At 36.9% G+C, this 27,591-nt stretch overlaps 1 protein-coding gene across 5 annotated transcripts in view; it reads right to left on the bottom strand.

Moving 5' to 3' along the window:
* The window catches only part of PLD5 (phospholipase D family member 5), a 463,257-nt gene that overhangs the window by 302,988 nt on the left and 132,678 nt on the right, over positions 1 to 27,591 (bottom strand). The gene's annotated exons all lie outside the window — the stretch shown is intronic.

Below are 27,591 nucleotides of genomic sequence, written 5' to 3'. Positions count from 1 at the left end.
CTAGTAAGCCTGACCAAAGAATTCAGGCCATCATGGAGCCCGTCCAGCAGCCTCACTTGGCTGGGAAACCAAGCTAGCAACCCTGCCCATCTGTTATCAGCCAGTAGCACACCCCTGCCCTCATCTTTGTCCTCAGACCTTACACAGTTGTCCTTGTCCCAATATACAGCAGGCCCCTAATACCCAGAGACATTACCAGCAGACACACCCAGAAACCCAAACTGAGCTTACTGGTGAAGAACTGTCTCTTCCAAAGTAAACCTGTTGTCTGGAAAAGGAGCCCAATTACTCAAATGTGTAGATACAAACATAAGGAATCACAAAAAATCACGTAAATATGATACCACCATAGGAAACTAATAAAGCTCCAATAACTGACATTTAAGAAATGGAGATCTGTGAATTGTCAGACAAAGAATTCAGAATAATCCTCTTAAGTAAGTTTAGTGAACTATAAGAATTCACAGCCAGACAACTAACCAAAATTAGGAAAACAGTGAATGAACTAGATGAGAAATTTGACAGGGAAATAGCAATCGTAAATAAAACCCAAAAATCCTATAGTTGAAAAATACAATCACTGAACTCAAGAATATAAAAGAGTCTCAAGAGTCTCAAATGTGAATTCAAATGCATAAGAAAGAATCAGTGACCTGGAGGCTAGGACATTGAAAATTACCCAGTAAGAGGAACAAGCAAATGGTAACCAAAAAAAAAGTAAGAATAGCTATATTTACATCAAACAAAATAGACTTTAAACTAAAAATGGTAAAAAGAGACAAAGAAGGTCATTATAATAATAAAGCAGTCAATACATCAAGAAGATGTAACAATTGTAAATGTCTATGTGTCCAACATCAGAGCACCTAAATATATGAAGCAAAAATGACTAAAAGGAGAAATAAACAGTAATATAATAATAGGTGGGTAATAGTTGGGGACTTTACCCCACTCTCAACAATAAATAGATCATCTAGACAGAGAATCAATAAGGAAACTGCTGATTTGAACACCACAGACCAAATGGACCTAACAGACATATAAGGAACATTCTATACAACAACAGCAGAGTACACATTCTTCTCAAGTGCACATGGACCATTTTCTAGAATAGACCATTAGGCCTCAAAACAAGTCTTAGTAAATTAAAGAAAACTGAAATCATACCAAGTATTTTCTCTGACCACAAAGGCATAAAACTAGAAATCAATAATAAGATGAAAACTGGAAAATTCACAAACACATGAAAATTAAACAACACTCTCCTAAAATCAACGGATCAATGGATCAAAAATTTAAAAGGAAATTTTCTTAAGACAAGCAGAATTGGAAATACAACATATCAGAACTTATGGAATGCAGCAAAAGTTCATAGCAATAAATGCCTGCATTAAGAAGAAAGAATGATATCAAATAAGTAACCTAACTTTATGACTTAAGGAATTAGAAAAAGAAAACACTGAGTTCAAAGTTAGCAGAAGAAAGGAAATAATAAAGATTAGAGTAGAAATGAAAATAGAGAACAGAAAACCAACAGAAAAGATTAACCAAACTAAGCATTGGTTGTTTGAAAGATGAACAAAATTGGCAAATCCTTATATAAGGGTTGGTGTATATGGACTAAACAGGAAAAAAAAAAAAAAAGGACATAAATCAGCAAAATTATAAATAAAAAAGGAGACATTACAACTGATACCACAAAAAATTCAACTATACCACAAAAAACTGAACAACCTTGAAGAAATGGAAAAATTCTTAGAAACAAAACTTACAAAAACTGAATCAGGAAGAAACAGAAAAATTAAAAATCTGAATAGACAAATTACTGGTAAGGAGGTAGAATCAAAATCTCCCAGCAAAGAAAAGCCCAGGTCCAGATGGCTTCACTGGTGAATTTCATCAACATTTAAAGAATAATTAACACCAGTCCTTCTCAAACTCTTCCAGAAAATCAAAGAGGTGGGAACACTCCCAAACTCATTTTATGAGGTCAGCATTACCCTGATACCAACACAAGAAAAGGACACTACCAGAAACAAAAACTAAAGCCAATATTCCTAATGAAACAGATGCAAAATTTCTCAATAAAATACTAGCAAACGAAATTCAGCAGCACATTAAAAGAGTCATTCACTATGATCAAGTAGGACTTTTTTCCCTGGGATGCAAGGATGGTACAACACATGCAAATCAATAATCACATTATTAGGATGAAAGAAAAGAATCACATGATCATCTCAGTGGATGCAGAAAAAGCATTTGATAAAATTCAACATCCATTCATGAAATTAAAAAAAAAAACAACTCTTAACAAAGTAGGCATAGAAGTAACATACCTCAACATAATAAAGGCCATATGTGACAAGCCCACAGCTAATATCAATGGTGAAAGGCTGAAAGCTTTTTCTCTAAGATCAGGAACAAGATAGGATGTCCACTCTTACCACTCCTATTCAACATAGTACTAGAAGTCCTAGCTATAGCAATCAGGCAAGGAAAAGAAATAAAAGGTATCAGACCTGGAAAGGAAGAAGTAAAATTGTCTCTATTTGTAGACAACATGATTTTATATATAGAAAATACTAAAGACTCAACCAAAAAAAAAAAAAAAAAGCTAGATCTAATCAATGAATTCAGTAACATTGCAGGATACAAAATTAACTTACAAAAGTCAGTAGTATTTCTATACTCTAAGAATGAAATTTTTGAAAAAAATAAATGCATTTCATTCACAATAACATCAAGAACAATGAAATACTTAGGAATAAATTTATCTAAGGAATGAAAGCTCTCTATGCTGAAAACTAAAAGACATTGATGAAAGAAATCAAGGAAGACACAAATGGAAAGGTATTTTGTGTTCATGGATTGGAAGAATATTGTTAAAATGTTAATACTACCAAAAGACATCTATAGATTCAATGTAATCCCTATCAAGATTCCAATGGCATTTTTTTTTACAAAAGTAGAAAAAAGTCTTAAAATTTATATAGAATCACAAAAGACCCTGAATAGCCAAAGAAATCCTGAGAAAAAAGGAGAAAGAAGAAGGTATTACACTTCCTTATTTCAAGCTATACTATACAGCTATAGTCATCAAAACAGAATGGTACTGGCATGAAAACAGACAAAAGGACAAATGGAATAGAATCAAGAGCCCAGAAATAAACCCAAGCATATACATTCAACTAATATTTGACAAGGAAGCCAAGAATACTCAATGAAGAAACCAGTCTCCTCAATAAATGGTGCTAGAAAAATTGGATATTCACATGTAAAAGAATGAAATTGGACCCATATCTTATACCACTCACAAAAATTAACTTGAAATGGATTAAAGACTTAAAGGTAAGACCCAAAACCATGAATCTCTTTAAAAACATAGGAACAAAGATCCTTGATGTGAGTCATAATAATTTTTTTGGATATGATATGTAATGCACAAATCAAAAATAAATAAGTGGGACTACATCAAACTAAAAAGCTCTGTACAGCAAAAGAAACCATCAACAAAGTGAAAAGACAATCTCTGGAATGGGAAAAAACATTTGCAAACCATATATCTGATAAGGGGTTAATATCCAAAACACATTAAATACAACTCATAAACCTCAATAGCAAAAAAACCAAACAACACAATTAAAAAATGGGCAAAGGACCTGAATAGACATTTCTCCAAAGAAGATATATGAAAGGCCAACAGGTACATGAAAAGATGCTCAACATCATTAGTCATTAGGGAAATGCTAACTAAAATGAGATATCACCTCTGGCCTATAAGAATGGCTATCATCAAAAAGACAGATAACAAATGGTGGCATAGATGTGGTGAAAAGGAAACCCTTGTGTACTCTTGGTGGGACTGTAAATTGGTACAGCCACTGTGGAAAACAGTATGGAGTATCCTCAAAAAATTAAAAATAGAACTACCATATCCACCAATTTCACTTCAAAGAATATATTCAAAGGTAGCAAAAACACTAACCTGAAAAGATATCTACACCCTCATGTTCATAGAAGCATTATTTACAATAGCCAAGACATGGAAACAACCTAAGTGTGCAAGATAGATGAAGAAAGAAGTTGTGGTATACATATATAATGTAATAGTCACTGTATGTGAATATTCAGCCATAAAAAATGAGGAAATCTTACCATATGCAACAACATAAATGGACCCTGAAGGCATTATGCTAAGTGAAATAAGTCAGAGAAATGTAAATACTGTATCATCTCATTTCATATGTGGAATCTTTAAAAAACAAACTCATAGAAAAAGAGGTCAGATTTGTGATTACCAGATGCAGGGAGTGGGAGAAGGGGGAATTGGAGGAAGATGGTGAAAAGCTGCAAACTTCTAGTTATAAGATAAATAAGTACTAGGGATGTAATGTACAACATTGTTAGTTAACACTGATGTACAATATACAGGAAAGTTGTTAGAGTAAATCCTAAGAGTTCTCATCACAAGGAGAAAATTCTTTTTTCCTTTACTCTTATTTTCTTTTTCTTTTTTATTGTATGTATATGAGAATATGGCTGGATGTTAGCTGAACCTAATTGCTAATTATTTCACTACGTATGTAAATCAAACCATCATGCTGTATGCCTTAAACATATAGAGTGATGTATGTCAATTATTTCTGAAAAAAAACTGGAAAAAAAAAGAACCCAAGAATCATCTTAAGAGGTTCTCACTGACCAAATCAATTCCTTACTCCAAAAATTAATAAAGGGAAAAAACAAGCATTTACCCTAACTTTTTAGGAGGAATAGTAGTTTATGTCCAGATGATGAGGGAAAACTTTTAACAGGAGACTATCAAAATAATAAATGTAGAAGAAATGCTGGAATGAGAAAATGATGGTCAGTGAGAGATTTTCATGGTACCAAATATCATTGCATTTGTTTTCTAGAGCTGAGGTAGCAAAGCACCACAAGCTGGGGTGGCTTAAACAACAGAAATTTATTGTCTCACAGTTCTGGAGGTTAGAAATCTGAATTCAAGGTGTAGGCAGCACCATGCCCCCTCTGAGGGAAAGGCTTGTTCCAGGTCTCTCTCCTTGGCTCATAGATGGCCATCTCTACATGTGTGTCTTCACATAATCTTCCCTCTATGTGTGACTGTCTCTGTGTCCAAATTTCCTCTTTGTATAAGGACACCAGTCATGCTGGATTAGGGCCTACCCTAAAGACTTCACTTTAACTTGATTACCTCTGTAAAGACTCTGTTTTCAAATAAGGTCACATTCTGAAGTACTGGGATTTAGTACTCCCAAATCTACAAGTCTTATTTTTGAGGGGAAACACCTTAGGGGTTAAGGTGATTGCTTACATTAAGGGGAAAGGCATACTCTTACCATAGAAAAATTTGGTGATCGCTTAACCAACTGACCCATGTTAACATACTAACAGTGGGACAACTTTGCTGCATGCACCACCTGATGTAATGCACTGGAAAGAGCACACAGTGCCACCTATGACGTCTGCTGACCAAAGGTACCTAATCAGAGTCATGTCAGCCAGTAGACTTCAATTTACAGGGGGAGAAACAAGGCAAAGGGCATTCACAGGATCACAAGATCATATTCAGACAAATTCATGACACAAAACATTCTGCAACACATCTGACCTGGAGAAGTCAATGCCTTGAAAATAAATGTGTCATAACTTCTCTAGAATATAATAGGTTAAAAAGACATACTAATAAGAAATGATACATGGTCCTTGGCTGGATATTTGTTAGGAAAGAAAAGCTCTAAAATACAATTTGGAGACAACTGAGGAGTTTGAATATAGACACTGAATACTGGATAATATTAGAGTAGCAGTGGGATATGTGCTTCCTGATGATATAGAACAGATACGGTATTATGTTCTATAGAGAATTCCTTATTTTTAAGGGAAGTGGTTAGAGGTGAAATCCACATATTGTCTGCAATGTATTTTCAAATGGGTTCAGTTAAACTAATTTGTCATTGCTGGAAGAGATTGTTACACTAATTCCTTACTCTGAAAACTGATAACCAATGGGAAAAAATTAAGTATTTACCCCAATTTTTCAGGAACTTAGATTCATAACAGATGTAGCAAATGTTAATTATTGAATTTGGGTGGTGAGTATATGAGTATTTACTACTTTTGAATAATTTCATAATAAACATTTGAAAGATAAAAAACCTAACTGAATAGAGATGCACATGTTCATAAATAGGAGGGCCTATATATTTGATAAAATGTCAATCAAAATCCCAGCAGAGTTGAGTATGTGTGTAACTTTATAAATTAATTCTCAATTTGAATGTAAAATTTTAAAGGATTAGAAATAACTAAGACTCTCCTGATGAAGGAAATTAACAATGTGAGATGTGCCCTACTGGATATTAAGATTTCTAATAAGGGTAAAGTGATTAAGACAGTGTGGTATTGGTGCAGGAAACTGAGAGTCTAGAAGAACAGAATTCAGGATGGTGGTTGGGAGGTGGAAGGAGGTAGGTTGAGAAGGGATACGATTGGAGAGACACCTATACTACAACGTTCCATTTTTTAAGCTGGGTGGTGTGTATATGAGTGTTCAAGTTATTCTTTAAACAGAACATATATATTATATATTGTGTTTAATATATATCACAATAAACAAAAGAAAACATGGTATAAAGTGTCAAAAAAACTGCCAATGGGAGTTAGGTGGCAATAAAAAAAAGAAAACTCATTTACAAATTTTTGTTGTAAAAAAAAAAAGAGTATATGGACAGTATTTGATGGGGTGAGAGAGTAGAGATTGGTTTGTTTGCTTGTTTGCTAGCATGTTTATTTACTGCACAAAAGATCCTGCAGAAGGGGAAATACTGATAATGCAGGAGGAAAAGGCAACGACTGCAAGAGTGAACAGGAACCAAAGCACAAATGTAGGGGTTGCCCTGGGTCAGATCAGGGACATTTCAGGAGGGGCAACAGAATATATTGTCACAGAGGTAGACAGTGTTTTAGATTTGATGGTGGAAGTACAGCTCTGATATGATGGCTTCTCCCTCAGTGAAGTAGCAGACAAAGCCAGGAGCCGAGGAGGTAGAGTGACTGCAGAAGGGGAGAGAGGTTTAAGAGAGGAAGGAAAGCAAAGGCCTTTCCAGTGAGTAGGCAAGTCAATGCTGTAGGAAAGTGCAGTAGGATTGCTGTACTGTAATGAGCACCTTTTAATCCTGTGTGATCATGAACTTAAAATAAAATAGATCAGCAGGGCTGTGACATTTTCTCCAGCTACTTCCACCTTAGAAGATGCTGAGGGGGCTTCTGCCAGGTTTAGGACTCAGTCAAGGATACAAATATAAGGATGCACCATGAATCAAGGTTGGGCAAGGTAGGAAGAGAAGACTGAAGTGGGTAATGGATAATTTAAAAAAGCAGTGGATGGAGGTCATCATGGGATCTAAGAATTATTGAGGTGCTATAAATAAGCTGAAAAGCTAGCAAGCAGAATATACAGAATGCAGGGTATCACAGGTAATGTTGTTCCCACTAATAATAAAACCTAAAGTGTAATCATGGGAATGGGTGACCCAGATGGAATGGAAGAAATTATTATTAGAAGTCATTAAGAAGTTGGGGTGTTAGATAGAGCCTCCAAATGAGGCTGAGGTCACAAGGGATAATGACATGAGTCTGGGAAATAAAGAAATTCTGAGAAACTGAATTTTCAATTCAGTTTCAACAGTTTTGAATTTTTAGTAGTCACTAATATCCTAACCTTGTAAGTAAATGAATATTTTTTAAAGGGTGAAAATATACTTATTCACAAACTTTAAATTCTCAACCCCTGGCATACATGCTATACTGTGGCTAATTTTCTACTTAATAAAAAAGAACATTTGCAATTTCATGCACATCTTATAATTGCTTACTCTCTCCATATGTTTTAATTATCTACACCAACAGTTTCACAAGTTGGGTCATCAATATAGTAAGTCTGTATATCTCTTCCAAAGGACCCTGTTTAGATATTATTTATGATACTACCATGGTAACACATGGCATCTCTCAAGGCCTGATTTTCCCAGACTAAAGAGTTGAACTACATAATCCACAAGGTTCCCCACAAACATAACAAAATTGAGAATGCAATTGCATTCCTGAAACAAAACCTTTCTGCTGACTCATTTGCTCCCATTTTATGTAATTTCTCCCCCCCACCACCAAATCACTATAAGTAGCCATGTTTTAAAACAAGATTTTTCTACGAAGTCTGAGTCAATATCTGAATCTAAATAAGTGTTATCAATAAAGTAAGGCTCAGTTTCTGTGGAACTTACTGTGCTTCTGGTTGAATACTGTCTTGCTACATAATTCTGGTATTGATAATTTTCTTCTAAACCTTATGACTTGTTTATATAATTATCATAATTCTTGGTTCTAGATTTTAAACACAGTAGAAAGGTATGGGACAATTAAAAGGCAAAGCAGTAAGCATAAACATCATTTAACCTTTGCCCATAAAAAAAAAAAAAATCATCTTTGCCCATGATCAAGAAATGCCTGTAGTGTGACTGTGGCCATTCCATTCATGTGTCCCTAATGCCAGTTCTAAACTGGCCAATGACAAAAGTGGCTAATGTCAACTGAGTCAAATCATTTTGTCTACTTCATTGTTCAGTGCCTCTTCTTTGGTGGATACTTTCTGTTAGGCATTAATATATGATTCAAAAATTATACTCAGTGCCAACTCCCACATATCCATCCACAGCTATCCCAGACCTTCTCATCTCTGATCTTCCAATCTTTTCCTTCCATGCTCCTGACCAGTCTACTAGGCCATTAGCAAATGTCCAGAAATGTACATACGTTCTCCCCTTAGGTCACTTCTCCTTCCACAAAAAAAAAATAAAATAAAAAAATAAAACAATGTCTAATAAAATCCCAAAAGAGTGAGCAATACCTCACTGTGCTATAATTTAAAAATCCCTAAAATACTCTTTGAGGAAAAAAATAATCTGTTCAAGATTTTCTGAGCTGTATCTAAACAGAAGACTGAGAAATAAATATGCCACTTAAACATTTAATGTCCTTCCTTGGATAATATAAAATGATGTAAGACTCAGGCCAAACTGGCTTGAATAATAGACATCCATTCCCAAGGCCCCTCTGCAGTGTGTTTCATGGAAGGTTAAGATAAACAGTGGCCCCTAATATACATAAGCATCCCCTTAATAGCTCCATGAATTTATGTGGAACTCAATAACCCTGAATGTAGGTTACCCTTCTATTTTATGAGCTACAGAAGCCATATAATCTCATCTCTGGTACAAGTTTGGTGTTCTGCAGGATGCTCTTAGCATCTGCTGTATACTATTGCTGGAGTGTATAAAAGGTTTGATGTACTCTACTAGGAATGATGATACAAGTTATTGAAGTTCCTGCTTAGAGTAACCTGCTCAAATAAGGATAGACCGACCTTGGCCAACTGAAAAACCTTAGCATGGTACCACTTAAGCTGGAGTTAGGCAGAGAGAAACAAGGATAAATATGCTAAAAACCTATTTCTTTCCTTGTTCTCTACTTGAACTTGTTCTTTCAACACTCACTCAATTCTTAGATTCAACCTTTACTCTGTTGGCAAATGAAAGAATATATTTTTAAACAATTCCCTGAGCAAAACCCTGCAGAGCATTAGTTATTTGATGCTAAGGTCAAAATGACCCTGATGTAATTGTTTATTCCAATTACTGAAAGGTTGAAAATGATAGAGATGATGTGTTCACAGCTGAGGAATGAAGTAACAGAATAAAAATATCTGATACCATGTTGGTGCTGTCACAGTGAAAGTATAAAGTTTCTACATTTCAAGATACAGTCTGCCACAAAATCAGTCCTCAGTCAGACCAACCAGAGTATACCCGATGAGCCTGCAGGAAGATTAGGTTCTTCCTAACAACAAAGATGATATCCTTGCCTCCTGTAAAAGACACTGAGAAATGACAAGGAAACATGGCAGTACCTAGAATGACAAGCAAGGAATGAGGTCGAAGTTTCCATGGTGGACAAAGGTCATGGCTCTGGCTATAGTATTTATGCCTGGTTACAGTCATATCACCTTATAGAAGAAGGGTCTTGGCAGTAGATTTTTTTACAGTTTAGTATGGGGGTTTATTGTAATAGGGTGATCATTATTTCAGTTATTACTACAATGCAGCAAAGTAATACAGATTTTTTAAAATGGACAAATGGGGAATTTTTAAAATTGATTTTGAAACATTAGGTATGGGAGATAACTAAAGTTAGGGGAACAATAAAAGGAAAGTATTGCTCAGAGAGGAAGTTTGGATTATAGGAGGAGGGTAGACGTCAAAAAGTTAATTGTAGAAAGGTTTGCATTCTTTTAACCGCACATGTGAAGGTAACCAATAACCAAGAAGCAATCTAACCAAAGATTTCCACAGGGTTTCCCAGAACCTACTCACATTTGGTTGTCCTAGAAATAGGGCATCCACCTTATGAAAAGGGAAGTTTAATACAAATGAAGCAAATAGTAATCAGAGGCTCTGCCGTGGGTAATGTTTGGGGAGAAGTTAGGGAGAAATCTCTCTTGCTGTCAGAAAGCATGCTACACAGGGAAATACAATACTAAAACATATCATTTAAAAATGAACGTAAGCCTGCAAAGCTCCCTGATGGTGCTGACCACGGCTTCTGCTGCTCGGCACTGAGCAAAGAGCTCCATCTGCAGTGAGGACCTCAGTGTCTCACCTGGTTGATGGCAGCATTGTCATTCAGTGGGAGACCAGACTTGGGGTCTGACTGGGACCAGCAGATGGCCTCTCTCAGTGCCTCATGGGTTCAGAACAGTCTAGGTGACCTGCTATTTAAAGGGCTCTCCCTGACCTGACCTTCTCCTTGTAGGGCTGGAGGCCATGGTAGGTGGAAGGGACGGAAGTGAGGCAGGGAGAGAAACAGGAAGTCACTTAGGGGGTTTTGGTAATTAAGAGTTCTGTCAGAGAAGTCTGAAAACATAAATTTGGGGGACATTTTGCTTGTATTTTCTCTACTTAATTAGAGGTTTACAATGAAGAAATTAAACACATGTTGTACAAAGTTAGCAATAAAAATGTATTTTTTATAAAAGTATTTTCAAAACAAAAATATCTGAGAAATGGGTTTTCATTTATATAACTCAAAATTAATTTTTAAAGTTTCACTTCATAGGCAACAATTAGCTTTCATTATGTTCAACTTGGCATTTAGATACTATATCTTATTTCCCTTCTCCTATAGGACATTTGTTTGCTTTCTGTTTAATAAATGAATTCCACTTCTTCTTAACTGAGTACATGCTAAATACAACCTGACATTAGCCAGAACTGTAGACAAGATGGAGATTCATATTGAACTTTGTCATAATAAATAGTTACTTGCTATTTTTTCTGAGGAATCATTAGAGAATTAAGTAACAAGATGAAGGAGATAAGCCCAAGGGTCAACAGAGATATGGCCGAATGGGAAGTTGACTATTAGTAAACAATCTATACTGTTGAAGATATGTTAGGGTTTAGAGGGCTAGAAAAGAAAGGAAGAAGTAGTATCAAAACTTTAGGGTGATAAAACAATAAGGATGACTATAGTTAACAGGACCACAGAACGTAACCTGGGAACCCAGAAGATGGAGATTAAGTATGGTTTGTACAGCAAGCAGGGTGGAGTGGTTGGGTAAGAGGAAAAGTTATTAAAATAAGTATAACACACACATTTGTAATGGATGGGGGGGAAGTAGTTGGGTGCTGCACAGTTAATAACAGAAATGTCTATACAGGGCAAATGTTTATAAAAGAAACACCCTCCTGACTCCACTTTCTCTTCTAGCTGCCATCTCATTACTCTTTCTCCGTTCACAGAGAATACTTCAAAATCTTTGTATTCATAATCTCCAATTCCTACCACTCCAAAGAAAATTCCCTTGTCAAGGTTATCAACAACTTCCATGTTGATAAACCAGCAATCAGTCCTTTACTTAGGCTGACCTGCCAACAGCATCACTTTCCCTCCTTGAAAATTTTGTCTTTAGCTTTGAAGACAGAACTCTCTTGATTTCCTTCCTGTCTGACCCCTGCTTCTTAGTCTCTTTTATTAGTTCTTACTCATCATTCACATTTCTAAATGTTTGAGTACACTCAAGAATCAACCTTTGGACTTCTTTTCTTGGCTCCACTGATGGTCTCATCATTTAAATACCACTGAACCATGATAATTTTGACATTTGTATCTCTACCTGAACACAGCTGGACCTTTGCCCACAAACCCTAGACCCAAATAGTCAAATGGATATCTTATAGATACCTCAAACATAACATACAGTAGTCATACAAGTTGAAGGCAACTCCATCCTTCCATTGCTTGAACCACCCTTGACTTCTCTTCTTTTTTCCCTTGCATCCCAATTGGTCAAGTCCTGTTTGTTCTAACTTCAAAGCACATCTATCATCTAATCACTTTTTATTATCCCCAGTGGTATTACCAATCACCATTATTATAGAAGAAACATGAAACAGAAAGCTGTAGAACATGCCTGATAGATTAAGAAACTATGAACATCAAGGCCAATAAGTACTAAGACTAGCAATTCCTCCATGATATGTGCTCTGTTTCAGTAGGGATAAGAGAGTAGTGATTCTACTAATAGGTAGGGTTAAGGCTTAGGAGATAGGAAGTCTTTCCATGACAATATGTTCCCTAGGTAAAGGATCTAAACCTAGATCCTTTAAGGCCATTCTAACATCACCTTTTCTATAAATATTTCCCTGACCTTCTTGACATGTCTTTTTTTTTTGCATCCTCAACATCTTGCAGAGTTCTTAGACTAGAGCAGGAATGTACACAAATATTTACTAAAAGTTAGAATAAACACATTAAGAATTGTGTCAGCCAATGCTTCAGATGTTCACCTCAAGTCATGGCTTGAAAGAAAAAAGTCCCAATTCTAGATAAATTTAAACTTAAGCACCTTTCCTGAGAAAACGTTTGGAAATGTATTTTCCAAAATTAGGACCTCCTTACTTACTGCAGAAAGCAAAATTACATGGATTTACCCCTGTTTCTGGGGGCAAATCAAGGCCATATGAAGAAAGTTCAAATAAGATGTAGAGAGAAAAGAGCTGCTGAAAACTTCTTATGTATTTATAGAGGTGCAGAGAGGACCCAGCAATATAGCATTTGCATGTTCAACCCTGCAATACAGATTATTATACGTGGGCCAAGGGAAAAATTAACATTCTATTTCCATAGACTTACTAATACAGCTCATATATACTAAACTCTTAAGGGCTGTGTTTTTCCAGGTAAGCTTCTCATTGCTCAATCAAAAACCAGGAAGTGTTTCACAATACAAACAAGCTGTTTCTGCTGAAGATATTAACCTTTTGTTGAAAACACCTCCAGTGTGATCACTCAGCTGGTGGCAAGAAAGAATGCGCTATCTTCTTCCACAAAACCTCACCCACCTCTAGCATATACTGATGTCTTGCTCCATATTCTCTTTACACAATTTGTTTAGCTATCAATCACTAAATGCTTTCTGGAATTTCTTGTATTGCAACCATAGATGCCATTGTTTGGTAGGAAGAACATATATTTTTGGAGTTTCAACTTCGTTTTAAACTTTTGTTATACAAGCTGTGTGATCTTGAGCTTAGTTACTTAACTTTGCAAACTTCCAACACTGCACAAATGCAAGTTATTAAAACACAAGGCCATGTAGAGATCTTCAAATTTTTGTAGGCATGGCATATGACAGAAAGATCAGATGGAAGCCACAGAGAAGATTTCTATACAATTTCAGGACATAATTCAAAATTGTCCAAAATTCCAACAGCAAACTGAGGGAGGTGGTGAGCCCTCTCACTAACAGGGCTCAACCAAGGGAGATGACACTATTTGCAGGAGCTATAGAAGGGGCATGTGCATTGAACAAGATTTGGAGTGACAGCATCCTAAGGTTCCTCCCAGTTTGAAGTTTCTGAGAGAATTTTCCTTTCTCACATAGCTAAACCTTCTCTCAATAATTAGTTCACAAGCTGGAGAACAACACTGTGCATGATTCTTATTTACATTCCTCACATGCTTAGCACTGTGTTCTACACATAGTAGGGGCTTGAAAAATATTTTATAATTGATTGAGGAAAGCTATAATAAATGTCACTGTTCTGGAGGTTTTCTCAGCATGAGTAGAGAGAATTTATGTGAAAAGAAATAACTAAATTGCATGCATCCAAAATAAACATTATCAAATCCAATTTGTGTTTGAAAAAGATGTTGACACTCACTTGTACATGTCTTGGGAATGTTTCCAAATTAAATGCATCATGGACAAAAACATGAGACACAATTAAGAAAATGAAGGGTATAAAAAATTAGCCAAGCCTATTCATTCTTTCCTAGAAGTAGAAACCATACTACTAGGGAATGAAGCTATATTTTGTCTCAAAAACATTTTTTTAATAATCATGAAACAGAAAGAATTTTTCTTGATTAGTTAGTTTTAACTCTTGCCTTGGTGGGCTAGGTAATGGTGGTTAAAATATTTTTTAAAAAATCCACATTGATTATCATGGTTCGTCCAATAAATACTAAATGCCCAAATATTGAGGCTCAATGTAGGACAAAATGAAGAAACTCATGGTACCTGCCTCTAGTGAAAAACAAGCTTGTCAACAGGTCTCAATTGTGGAGTTAAATGCATAATCTCTACACTCTGGAAAAGGAGGTTAAAATTCAGTTTTAACTACATTTATAAAGCACCTACTATATACTGAGTGTATTTATATCCATGTCATTATACGCAAAAAGTCTCAAGTCATCGGATGAGTTGAATTACCCTATTTTTCAGATAAGGAACTTGAAGCTTGAGGCAAGAGTGGCTCATCATGAACCTGAAGCCAGCGTTCTCTGATTCCAAGTCCCAGGATCTTTCCTTAGCACCAGGATGCTCTTCCAGCCCCCTGACAGCTTCCTGTCAAATACGTTTCCTGTGCATAAGCCTTTTCTGTACGTAGTACAGGGAAGAAAGACCCAGCGAAAGCATGAGCTAGTCGGAACCCACATTCAGGGAGCAGAAGGAAATTCTGGAGTTAGCAGAAGCTACTAAGTAAGATTAGAGTGAAGAGAACCAATCCTGTACGTTTAACTATCATCTGTATGTTTATGATGCCTAACTTTTTATTTCTGGCCCTGCCTCCTCCTCTGAATCCCAAACTGTTATCTTTGCCCACCCAACATCGCCACTCCCATGTCTAATAACCATCTCAAATACACGAGCAAAGCATGATTCTCAATACCCCCACCCTAAAGCCCCTGCTCCTCTCCTCACTGTCCCCATCTAAGGTAATGGCATCAGCATTCATCCTTCTGGAGCTCCAAACCTGAGGTTCATCCTTGATTCCTCTCTGTCTCTTCCACCCACACTGATTACATCATTGAATCCCATCAGCAATATCTCCAAAATGTATTCCAAATTTGGTCTGTGTTTCTGCCCCCCACCACTGGCAGCCTCATCCAAACCACCCTCACCTCTTGCTCAGACAGCTGCAACAACCCTCTGCATCTACTCTTGCCCCCTTCAATCTACTGTCCACCCACAGCAGCCAGAGTGGTCTTCTGCAACCAGAAATAGAATCATGTTGACCACTCCCTCCCTCCACAGACGTCTCATTACACTTAGGATAAAACCCAGACTCTTTTATTTTGGCCTGTGAGAGGCAGCATGATCCAGCCTCTGCAGGATCTTCAGCCCCACATCCTGTCAAGTTTCCCCACCTAAGGATTCTCTGGCTTCCTGGGTCTTGACATTATGTTACCTCCTCCAGCCATTAACACCTCCTATCATCTCAGTCTGAAATGCTGTCCTTTTCGACCCTGGCATGCCATCCTTATTGCTTCTGCAATGTCACCACCTCAGAGAAGTCACCCTTAACAGTCCTTTCCAAAAAGGAGAAGCCATGCAATCTGTATCGCTGACCTGATTTACTCCCTCCAGGGCTGTTATTGACTTGAAAGCTCATTACTGTCTAGCCCATTCCAACTTCCTGCTCATTAGGTCCCATTAGGACCTATGAGACCCTGCCTCTTCTGTTCACCACTGTATCTCCCATGGCTAGAGCAGTTCCTAGGGGTGTTTAATAAACATTTGTTGGCTGAATGAATGAATGAATGAGAGTCATGCTCCAAGGTCAAGGGAGAAGAACGTATTTGTTTTCCACTTAGAATATTCTCAACATAGGCTTTAGCCTATGTTGTACTTCTGTTCTTTTCCAATGTTTTAGTGATTTCTCTGCTGTTACTGTTGCTGAGAAAATGACTAGGAGACTTCAAGTTCACGCATGCTGAGAGAATGGTATAGAATGCATTTCAGGAGCAAGGTTAGTCAATTATGTTTGTGACAGGATAACTATAGGATATGATTTATATAAACTTGAGATTAAATGGAACAAATAGGATTAGTCATAATTTTATAACTCTTATAATAAAAACAGAACAATACGGATATATTTTTTGCACAAATCTTCACCACACTGACCTTCACTGAATAAACCAAAAGTTATCCAAAGAGCTGGTTTTTAAATGTGTGCTGTCTTGCGCATTGTAAAAGGTGTCTTGTGCATTGCTAAAAGATGAAAAAATAAAGTGTTATAAGGAAAATGATTATAGGTTTCAAGGTACCTCTACCTATATGACACAAAGAAAATAATTTTAAATGTGAATAATTAGACAAATTACACAATGGCCTATTTTATCTAACACTGATTTATTGAAACTTTATGGCATGAATTTATTATATAGCTGGCTATAGAGAAAAATATATATTTTTTGGTGGTACTATTCTATAAAATATGGATTGAATGTGTCTATTAAAGATATATTTTTATTTACTATGCCCATACATGAGATAATCTTTTCCCATAAACCAGCACATTTTGTTCTTTAATGTCCAAGTTTATTTTTTCCTTCTAATATGAACATTTACAAGAGGAAGTTTCCCTTAAAAGTGAAAATTAGCATTGCATATAGGAATCAATGAATATGGGGAAGACTTGAAATTGTGGGGATGACTATAACCCCTGTTGCATGAAGTAGTAAAGCTACACTATGATTAGCAAATGGAGGTAGAGTCCTTTAAGATCCATAAATTACGCCAGAAGCTACAAGTACTTTCCAATAGTAATAAATTACACTGTGATGAATACAAACTCAGGAGAGAAAATTGAAGGCTCCTTTTCCCTACAATTTCTACACAGTGTCTTTTGGAAACCTCCCCTCATCTTACCAACCCAACCCTCTAGCACCAGACTGAGGAACAGAAGACACGTAGAGGTAGGCTTCTCTTTCTGAAAGATGTTCAATCTCTCCTTTAGGGCAAGTGAGACAATACCTTTGGCTTGGTGCTGTACCTGACAGTTCTGGGGTCAGACGGCCATTTGCCAGGGTGGGTTGAAGATGATTCCCTGCACTCTCCCAGAGCCCTGGCCCACCTGCTGTCAGTGCCTGACTGCCGGTGGCTGTTGAGGCCAGGTCTCTGTGTTTTTTGACTCCCTTTGACTCCCTTCCCACTGACAGCATCTCCCCTCAAGCACACCAGGTATCTTCTGCTTTCTGCCCTGACAGTCCACCCTGTAGCACAAAGGAACAAACCAGAAGCAAGGGGGAGTGATGCCCCAAGGTCAGCTCTGCACCCAGGGCGACAAGAGGCAGTGGGTCCATGCTTCTCCCCATGATCCTTGAGTGGGCCAGTGTGAGAGGCATCCTACATGTCCAGAAGCCCATGGGTGGGCATAAGACCCAGATGTTCCTCCTTTCTCCTTCTCCTCAGTGGGAGTTTGAATTAGAGGAACGTGAGGTTCCTTCCAATTCTGCTTGTTTAAAATACATATATATATATATGAAAGTCACATTCCAGATGTGGAATCTAGTGTCTCCAACCTCACGTGGCTTCTGAAAAATACCACAATTGGGGGAGTTGGTCAAATCTCTTTCTTGAATGCCTATAAATGGCAGGCACTATGCTCAGTGTTGGAGGTAGAGTAGGGGCAAGATAAACAGGCTCCTACCTTTAGGGAGAATAGAGTCTAGAGGGGAGAGACAGTAAACAAATGATTATCAAGAGGTAAATAAATGCTTAACACTGCAAAATACTGCAAGAAGTACCAGACGCTATGAAAGAATACACAGGGAGACGTAATCTAGTCCTGGGGTGTGCGGAGAGGTCCTGGGGTTTTTTTCTGATGAAATTATTTTTAAGACTTTAAGAAAAAGGGTAGATATAGAGAGGTGGGAAGAGCTTACCACCTGGAAGGGTTAGTCCAGGAGATGGCCTTTGATGGGAAAGAGCATGGCATGTGCAAGGTACTAGGAAAACTAATCTTTTCCAATTCCAATCAAATATGCAGAGTCTAATCATGTCAAAAATTACCTATGAACATATGGAGTTGGTTTCTACATGGTGACAGTTCACACTCCACCAGACATGGGTAGGGAGGGGGTAGCAGCACTGAAGGTGGCATTCCTGATCTTCCTCATGAACACTGTCATCCGTTACCTCTCCAACCTCACAATTTCCTTAGACGATCATGTCACTGATTATGCCACTTTTGTCCTCCTAATTACTGCCAGCCATTACTCTTTTTACCCTCTCACCCTCTCACTTTCTGTTGTGGCATCATGATAAAATCCTTCTTTTTACTCACCTCCCCAAACCCCACACATTCACAGGCACACATTCACATAACTCTTTCCAAACCTGTGAGATCTCCATCTTTCTTGATACCTCTGCATCTCTCCCCTTTTCCCATCACACCTTTGTCTGTTTATTGCAATAGCTCCAGAAGGACTCATGTCTCCTCTCTGTTCCCTGTTTTCTGTCAGAGTAAATCTGATATTCTCAATGAACAGTGTCAATGGTTTCCCATGGTTTTCAAGGTTATGTTCAAAATCCCTATCTCAGTGTTTCCCAGCTGGGGCAGTTTTATCCCCAGGGGACATTTGATAATGTCTGAGGCAATTTTGGTTGTACAACCGGGGGTGGAGGCTACTGGCATCTGGTGGGGAGTAGGCGCCAGGGATGCTGCTAAACATCTTACAATGCACAGAACAATCTCCCCCCAAAAAAGACTTATCTGGCACAAAATGTCACTAGTGCTGAGGTTGAGAAACCCTGCCTTCGCTAGTCACAGAAAGCTCTTCCTCATCTGGTCCTGCCCATCACTCCCAACTCACTCCTGCTATCTCATCCCAAACCCCTTTGCTCTAGTCATAAAGAACTGTTAGGTTGCACCAATGAAATTGCCAGTATTTGACAATTTTGACCTAAAAGACCTCAGCAATTTTACAATTTCATGATTCAACCAAATGTTTGTCGTTTCTTGGGTGCAACTGTGTTTCTTATGTCTAAAATGCAATCCTCGCACTGCTTTTTCCTACTCATCTTCCAAAACCCAGATCAAGTTCCACATTCCTAACAGCCCTACCTTGAGTTTCAAGCATGATGTACACACCTGTCTGCTGTGCTTGTAGGTATCCTCTCTGTACAATCACACTCTCCTGGAGGTGTTTGATGCCTGGTCAGAACAGTAAGTGACTTGTGGCCAGGTGCCACATCTCGTATACCCTGGACACCTAGGACCCAGCACAGGTGCTGGTATGTAGGCACTGCTCCATAATTACAGTATAAAGGATAACTAAATGAAGAAACTCGCCTATACCAAACTTTCAATTGCATCCATGTCTCCACTGGAAGAGGTGACAGCAGTACTGCCCTGCTAAGAAATGTCTCCCACTGTAATTCCAGTTATGTAAAATAACCAATATTTCCCAAAGGCTAAAGGAAAATTTCCTTCACATGCACAACCAGCAATTCTGTGGTCCCTAGGTGCTGATTTGGCACAAGGTGGGTGTTAAGTATAATAAACTAACCATCTGTGGTCCAGGTTTCTTCCTGACTGCCAAGGAAGATTTTGAGAAAAAAAACTTAGAAAAAGCTGGGAAAGGTTCCGAGAAACCAGCTGTGACTGTGAGTTTTGAGAGAGACGCTCAGTTACATCAAGATCTTGGACAAAGACTTAACTTCCTCCCAGAAATGTGTTCAACACTATTTCCAAATTGAGGACTTAACACAACCTAAAAATAAAACTTCGTTTACAAAATTTAACCAAAGTTATTGAACTGGGATTAGAAAAAGAAAAGACTGAGAAACTCTTCTGGTTGGCTAACAAATCAAAGACCCTTCGATTAACCATTAGTGGATTATAAGAGAACTTCTAAATTGGAACAGGCATTTAACAGAAGGTATGTGTACTTGCTGGGCTTCTGCTGTTAGTGGGTTTAGAGATTTTTACCTACTTTCTGGTTCTACAATGATTGTTTTTAATTTCTCAAGTAGTATATCATACATTTCTATTTTTAAATACACTTCTCAAATACAGACTAACATATAATCTATACCAAAATTCCTCCTACCCCATCACTACTCCTCTCTCCAGAGGTAATCACAGCTAACAGTTTGCTATATTTCTATAGAGATTTCCATGTGTTTTTCTACACCTATGCACCCATGTAAATACATAGTTTTGCTTGGGTTTGGTTTTTTTAAAAAACAAAATGGAATTAAACCTTATATATTTTTTGCTTTTTAAATTTAATAATTCTTTGAGATTCTTCTACATCAGTACATATAGCTATTCTTTATTCCTTTAAGAGCTGAAGAGTATTTCAGAGTATAATGGATCTTCACAGTTTCCTTTAAAGATCAAAACATTTAAAAATAAACATTCTCCAATGACTAATCTTGTAAATTTATTTAAAGACATAAGTTGTGTGGAAGTTAAAAACTCTGCTGTTTTTACTAGAAGAGGATTAATGTGTCTTGGTGGAGGATGTGGAATTGTCCTCAACCAGGTTTCAGAGAAGGTGGAGTAAAGGATGAATTAAGTCCTAAAGTTGAGAGGATTTTCCTCTCAAATTATTTGAGAAAGAAATATTAATTATTATGGAGTCTAGTCAGGAAAACAATGGTGTTTCCATACTTTGAAAATTTTAGGAAAAGTACGTTTCAGCAAGGCTTACATGCAGGGAAGTTCTAGCCAGGGGTTCCAGACCCAGCTTTGTTACTACTAGCTATTGGCTTTGGTAAAACAACCTTCTCGCGCCTGTTTTTTCATCTCTTACTTATCTCAGCAGTTTTCTACACATCAAGTACAATAAATACTTGGAAGAAATATGAGTCCTCATACAAGTTTAAATTGGGGGCGGGGCAGGAAATTGAACTAGATGATTCTTGGGGTCCATTTCATTTCAGATGATGGCAAATCCCAGCAGTAACTGGAGAGGAAGAAGTTTCACATTCTTGTTTATCATATTAGGAAAAAATTGTTTGTATCACTTATTGGTGCAAGCAGAAGCTGAAAGCATCTGGCAGAGAGGCAAAGCTGAAACAGCACTTTCAGGACGCACAGTTAAGTGCCTAACTGAGGTACCTAATGGAGAAACAGGCAGCTGAGGGTTATCCATGGTCCTGTAAGAATCGTCTCAAACTTAGCACCCAAAGGGATCTGCAACTATATAAATAGGTCTGCTTGGACAGACCCCAGAAAAAAACCCACTCACTTTCTGAAATATATTATTTGTAATATTATGTCATCATTTCCAAATTCCTAGAGATATTGCTTTATGCCTCATACCATATCTCAAAGGAAAGAAAGATACAACTAATTGACATGATGGAAGAAAAGAAATTTGGAAAACTGTTTAAAGATTTTTAAATTGTTATTTTAAAACAATTTATTTCACTCAGAAAATAAGGAGACTCAAATTAATCCTACTAGTCATCAGTAAATTATAAACACCTGACTCAGATGCCTAGCCTGCTGCAGGTATTTGGTAAGGGCCTGTACCAAGGACTCTTAATGTCCTCTTCAATGCTGAGTCTATGATCCCGTGCTGTATGTCTCAGGTGGTCAAACACCACTGACTAGCAGGGAATGAAAATCTACGGATCAGAGTTGGAGTATTCACAGTGTTTTGTTCTGTGCCCAATGTTATTTTTATCAATAACCTAAAAACCAAATTTTTTAAAAGGCCATTGAAGGATGCAAATTACCCCAAGATGGAAATGGGGCAGACCAGCATTTTGGCAGACAAAATAAAGATTAAGGTAACTTTGACAAGTAAGAGAAATAGATTACAATTAACGTAAAGAATCATAAAATAATAGGTTCTTCAAATGGAAGGACAAGCGAGGGTCACACACTCAACTCTAATCTATCCATGAGCTCTCCCCAAAGAATCCCTGAGAAGGGACTGCCCAGTTGCGGTTTTCTTCTCCTTTCAGCATTGTGATTTAATGAGAGGCTGAATTTCAGCTCTTAATGTGGAGCATCAATTCAGAATAATACAATTATGAATTATTTTAGGGTTTTTACTGGAAAATTTAGACTATCTGTAATATTTTAATTGAAATTTTTATTGAGATAATTGTAGATTTGCATGCAGATGTCAGAAATAATACAGAGACATTTCTTGTATACTGCCCAGTTTCCCCCACTGGTATCATCTTATAAAATTATAGTATAATATCACAACAAAGATACTAACACTAACATTAAAACAATCCACCAATCAGGTTCAGATTTCCCCAGTTTTACTTGTACTAGTGTGTGTGTGTTACAATTTCATCACTTTTGTAGATTCATGTATCTATCATCACAGTCAAGATATGTAACACTTCCTAATTTTGTCATTTCAAAAATATTACATAAATGGGATCATTCAGTATGTAACCTTTTGGGATTGGCTTTTTTTCTCTCAGAATAATTACCTCAAGATTTTTCCAGGTTGCTGTCTATATCAAATGCATTTCTTTTTATTGTTGAATAGTATTCCATGGTCTGATGGTTATGTATAACTGAACTGGGCTGCGGGGTGCCAAGACATTTGGTCAAATGTTATTCTAGGTGTGCCTGTGAGGGTATTTCTGGATGAAAACAGTTGAATCCATAGACTGAGCAAAGCAGATTGTCATCTCCATGTGGGTGGGCCTTACCCAATCATTCGAAGACTTAAATAGAACAAAAAGGTCAAGTAAGAAGGAGCTTCTCTTGTCTGACTGCTTGAGCTGGGACAATGGTCTTTTCCTGCCTCTGGACTTGAAATGAACAACTAAATCATCTGCTCTTCTTGGGTCTCAAGCCTACAGTTTTCAGAATGGAACTATACCTTCAGCTCTGCTGGGTCTCCAGTTTGCCAATTTAAGATCTTGAAACTTCTTGAAAATCACATAAGCCAATTTTTATAATAAATCTCTTGTATTGGTTCTGTTTCTCTAGAGAACCCTGAGTAATATAAATGGTATAAATACCATAATTTATTTAACCATTCATCTCTTTTGGGCTGATTGAAGTTCTTTGCTATTACATATAAAGCTGTTATAAACCTTAGTGTATAGGTTTTTATGGGAATATTAATCTTCCTTTTTCTAGGATAAAGACCCAAGTGTGCAATTGCTGGTCATACGGTAACTGCATGTTTAGGTCATAAGAAACTATCAAACTGTTTTCTAGAAAGACTGAAGCATTTTACATTCCCATTGGCAATGGTAGAGTGATCCAGTTTCTCTGCATCCTCACATGGATTTTTTGTTGTCACTATTTTTTATTTTAGCCATTCTAATGGGTGTGTAGTGATTTCTCATTGGGATTTTTGCCCAGCCTTTTCTGAAATGCCTAACAATATGAGCCCCATGCGTCCCCAAAAGAGCTCTTACTCTATATGAAGCTGGGATCTACCCTTCTGTCACTTCCCTACACTGTTCCGCTCTCGGAACCCAATGCCTGCTGTCTGTGACCACCCCTTTTAACCCCATCTTGGAAATGCTCTTTTTTTCTGTTGGCATTCTCAGTTATTTCAATTATTTTTCCAAAATTATGTTCTACAAGGCTTTTGTCATCATGATCTCTATTTTTCTCTAACTCAACAACTCTCACTTCTTGAGGTCCTATTCCATGTAACAGACTCCATCTAGGTTTAGGGGTACATAGACAAGTGAGATAAGGTTCCGTCTTTCAAGATGTTCATAATCTAGTAGTGGAACAGACATATAAACCACTATCTACACTATACAATACAGTAAATGTTATTGTACAATTAATATTAATGTTAATAATAATATAATTTAATAAAATAATAAAAATTAGTATTATCACTATTGCTCATTGAAGACCAATATTCATGAAGATTAATTCCCACTCACAAGACTTAGAGTAAAATGAAGGATAACTTAATCAATATAATTTTAAAACAATGTGAGACTGTGGGGGCAGGGCTGGAGCGGAGGAAGGCTGTCAGGGAAGGGAAAGCCATGTGGAAGAAGTGATGCCTTAGGCTGCAGATATAGGAAGAGGCAGGCATTCCAGGCAAAGAGACTAGCCTGAGCAAAGGAGGGAGGTTTGAAGTAATCTGAAGCAATTTGGAGTACCTGATAGCCTACAAGTGGAGACTGCTGAAGCCTAACTCATGAGGGACAAACGGCAGAGAATGAGGTAGAAAAGTGAACAGGCAGGTCTTGTAAGACTTGTTAAGGAAACATGATTTTGTCCTACAGATTATAGGGTATTAATTGGAAGGAGGGTGAGTCAGGTTGCTATTTGAAACAGATCTCTTTGGTAGCTGTGAAGAAGGAGAATCTGAGGGGAACAGGATTGCAAGTAGGAGTAAAGCTATTAAAATTGTCCAAATGAGACACACTTAGGGTAGCAAGCACGGCACTGCAAGTAAGAAAGGAAAGGAAGGGAAGGTTTTGAGAAATAATTAGGAGGCAAAAATGTACAACTGTATGCTGTTTAAATGTGAGAAATGAGGAAAAGGGAGTTAGGATTAACAAGAAAATATGATCTGGGAAATGTAAAATGGTTAAATTTACAAATGTTTAAAGGTTGCAGGGAGAGAAGAAAGAAATTTTAGAACGTAAGGTTAAAATTTGAGATTATTAAATCTAAAGGGCAATTGGATTCTGACCTTCATTCCTATGGAAAAATTCCAGATTGAGAATTGTAGCCACATCTTCCTCCACTTTTCCCAGAGAAATGGCTCATATGGAAGCAAAAATAATATAGGTCAAGTATGTGAATAATTTTCAGTTAATAAGCATTGGAAAGGACTACTAAATTACAAATGCAAATTTAGGGTACAATAAAGGCTGCATCTCAGACCAGTTTGGGGAAAGGAAAAGACTTTATAATAAGTTTTATTAGAATAACAAGAAAGTTATATAGAAAAAAATTTTTAATTGGTTCTTTTCCTTACTGGATACACTAGTATAAGTTCCAAACATATCAAAAATTTTGTTGTAAATAAATCATGTAAGAACTGGATGAAAATATGTGTGAATCCCTTATAACCTGGGAGTAGGAACAACTTTTCTAATAGTAACTCAAAATCCAGAGGAACACGAAAATGATAGATGAATTTTAACTATGTAAAATAATAATAATACACTATTGTTGGTAAAAGGTATCATAAGCCAAGTAAACAGACAAATGACAAATAGGGAAAATATTTGCTACTTGTATCACAGTTGAAAGATTAATAAAATAGAAAAGGAAAAAGTCCAATCACCCTATAGAAAAACAGGCTAGTGAAAACATAGTTCATGAGCAAAGAAATGCAAGTGTCTCTTCACCACGTGGAAAAAAACATTCAGTTGCACTCAACATAAGAAAAATTGAAATTAGAACTACCCTGAGGTACAGTTTTTTCACCTATTGGACTGGTAAAAATCCCAACGTTCGGTGACATACTCTGTTGGTGAGGCCTAGAAAGCAGTCATTCCTATTGCTGCTGGTGGGAATGAAAAATGGTACAATTCCTATGGAGGAGAATTTGGCAGCATCCAACAAAATTTACATATGCATTTAGCCTTTCACCTCTTTAGTAGGGATTTAGTAATCCCTCTTCTAGGAACATGCCAAAGATTCACTGGTAAGAAAATACGAAAATATGAATGTAGTATAGGACTCAGCAAAAGACTGGGAAGTCCATCAGCAGGACTAGTCCATTCAATTTTGGAACATTCACCCAATGGATATACCCTCTCTTTAATCAAAATTATTGACCACAGCCATCTCATCAAACATAATGCAGCTATAAAAAATGAATTTTAAAAATGTAAGAATAAACCATAAACTTTAAAGTTACCTATGGGAGAGGAAAGTTCCAGGATAGAGCAGTCAAGATTAGAAGTTAGACTTCTTTGAAAGTACCTTGTTTAGTGAATTTGACTTTGGATCCATGTAAATATTTACATAATTGTAAAGCAAAATTAAATTTTAAAAACTAATGCCTAAACAATTAAAATAAACCAAAAGAAATTAACCTACATGTGTATACACTTGTATGACTACATTAAGAATGACTGTTACAAACCACTGTTACTCTGTTTTTGTCTGTGCACCTCTAGAAGGATGTGTCCTAAGGACAAGTAGAACTGCAGCTCTCAAACTTCAGGAACTGTATTGTTGTTTCCTGAGACTCTTTAGGGTATATTTGTCAGACAGAGCAAACAAGTAATTATGTAATATTCTAATTATATCATTCATAGTATTATGGAGAACTGAGATTCTCAGTGTAAGATAAAGACAGATCATATTTACCTATATGAAGGTTTCATTATACTCTTTCATTATACTTTTCTATCTATCATATACTTTGGTATATGTTTGAAATTTTCTATACAAAATGTTAAAAAAAGAAAAGAAAAGAAAGGAAATGAGACTACAACACATGGAGGAAGTATAATTTCCTATAGGTGTGTTAAGAAAAGGATTCAGGTAACGTTACTTGACACAGATTATGTAAATAGATCTTCCCATAAGAAAGCTGAAGGAATGCTAGGATCTCTTAGTTTCATGAGTCTAAGATCAGTACAGTTGAAACTGCAAGAAGTCAAAAAATTAAAGTAATAACATGAACCATAAACGATGGAAAAATAAATATAATTACCCTATCAGAAATAATTACTCTACCTTCTGCTGAAAAGAGCAACTTCTTGGTTCTTGGTCATTGACTGGTTGAAAACTGCTATTTTACTTTTTCTGATGGCCTAATGAGATCGATATCATGAAATGATTCTTGAGCTAGAGGCAATTCTGCATGTATTTAGACAAGGTAATTTACACCTTTAACAAGTTGAAACAAGTCAATAATGTATCCCCTTTCCTTTCTAGGGAATAGCTTCCTAAAAGGACTCCTAATAAGCTACAGCTTTGGCAACCCTGAAACTAAACACCCTCTGCTGAATTAAGTGAACCAATTTATTTTAAAAGAACCACCACGGTTTAACTGTACAAACACAAAAATTCCATTTGTGAACAAAGGCATTGATTCAATACATTCTCCTGATAACTTCTCTGGTGAACAGTTTGCTAACAGCCCCATTAGTACACATCAACTTCACATCGAGGTAGCACTCATATATATTTGACACTTGAGGGACATGGGTTTGAACTGCATGGGTCCACTTATATGTGGATTTTTTTTTCAATAGTAAATACTACAGTACTACACAATCCACAG

Source organism: Balaenoptera physalus (assembly GCF_965194825.1).
Source record: "Balaenoptera physalus genome assembly, chromosome: 1".
Lineage (NCBI taxonomy): Eukaryota > Metazoa > Chordata > Mammalia > Artiodactyla > Balaenopteridae > Balaenoptera > Balaenoptera physalus.
Note: the sequence above shows the minus strand (reverse complement) of the source record. Positions and strands in the feature narration are given on the sequence as shown.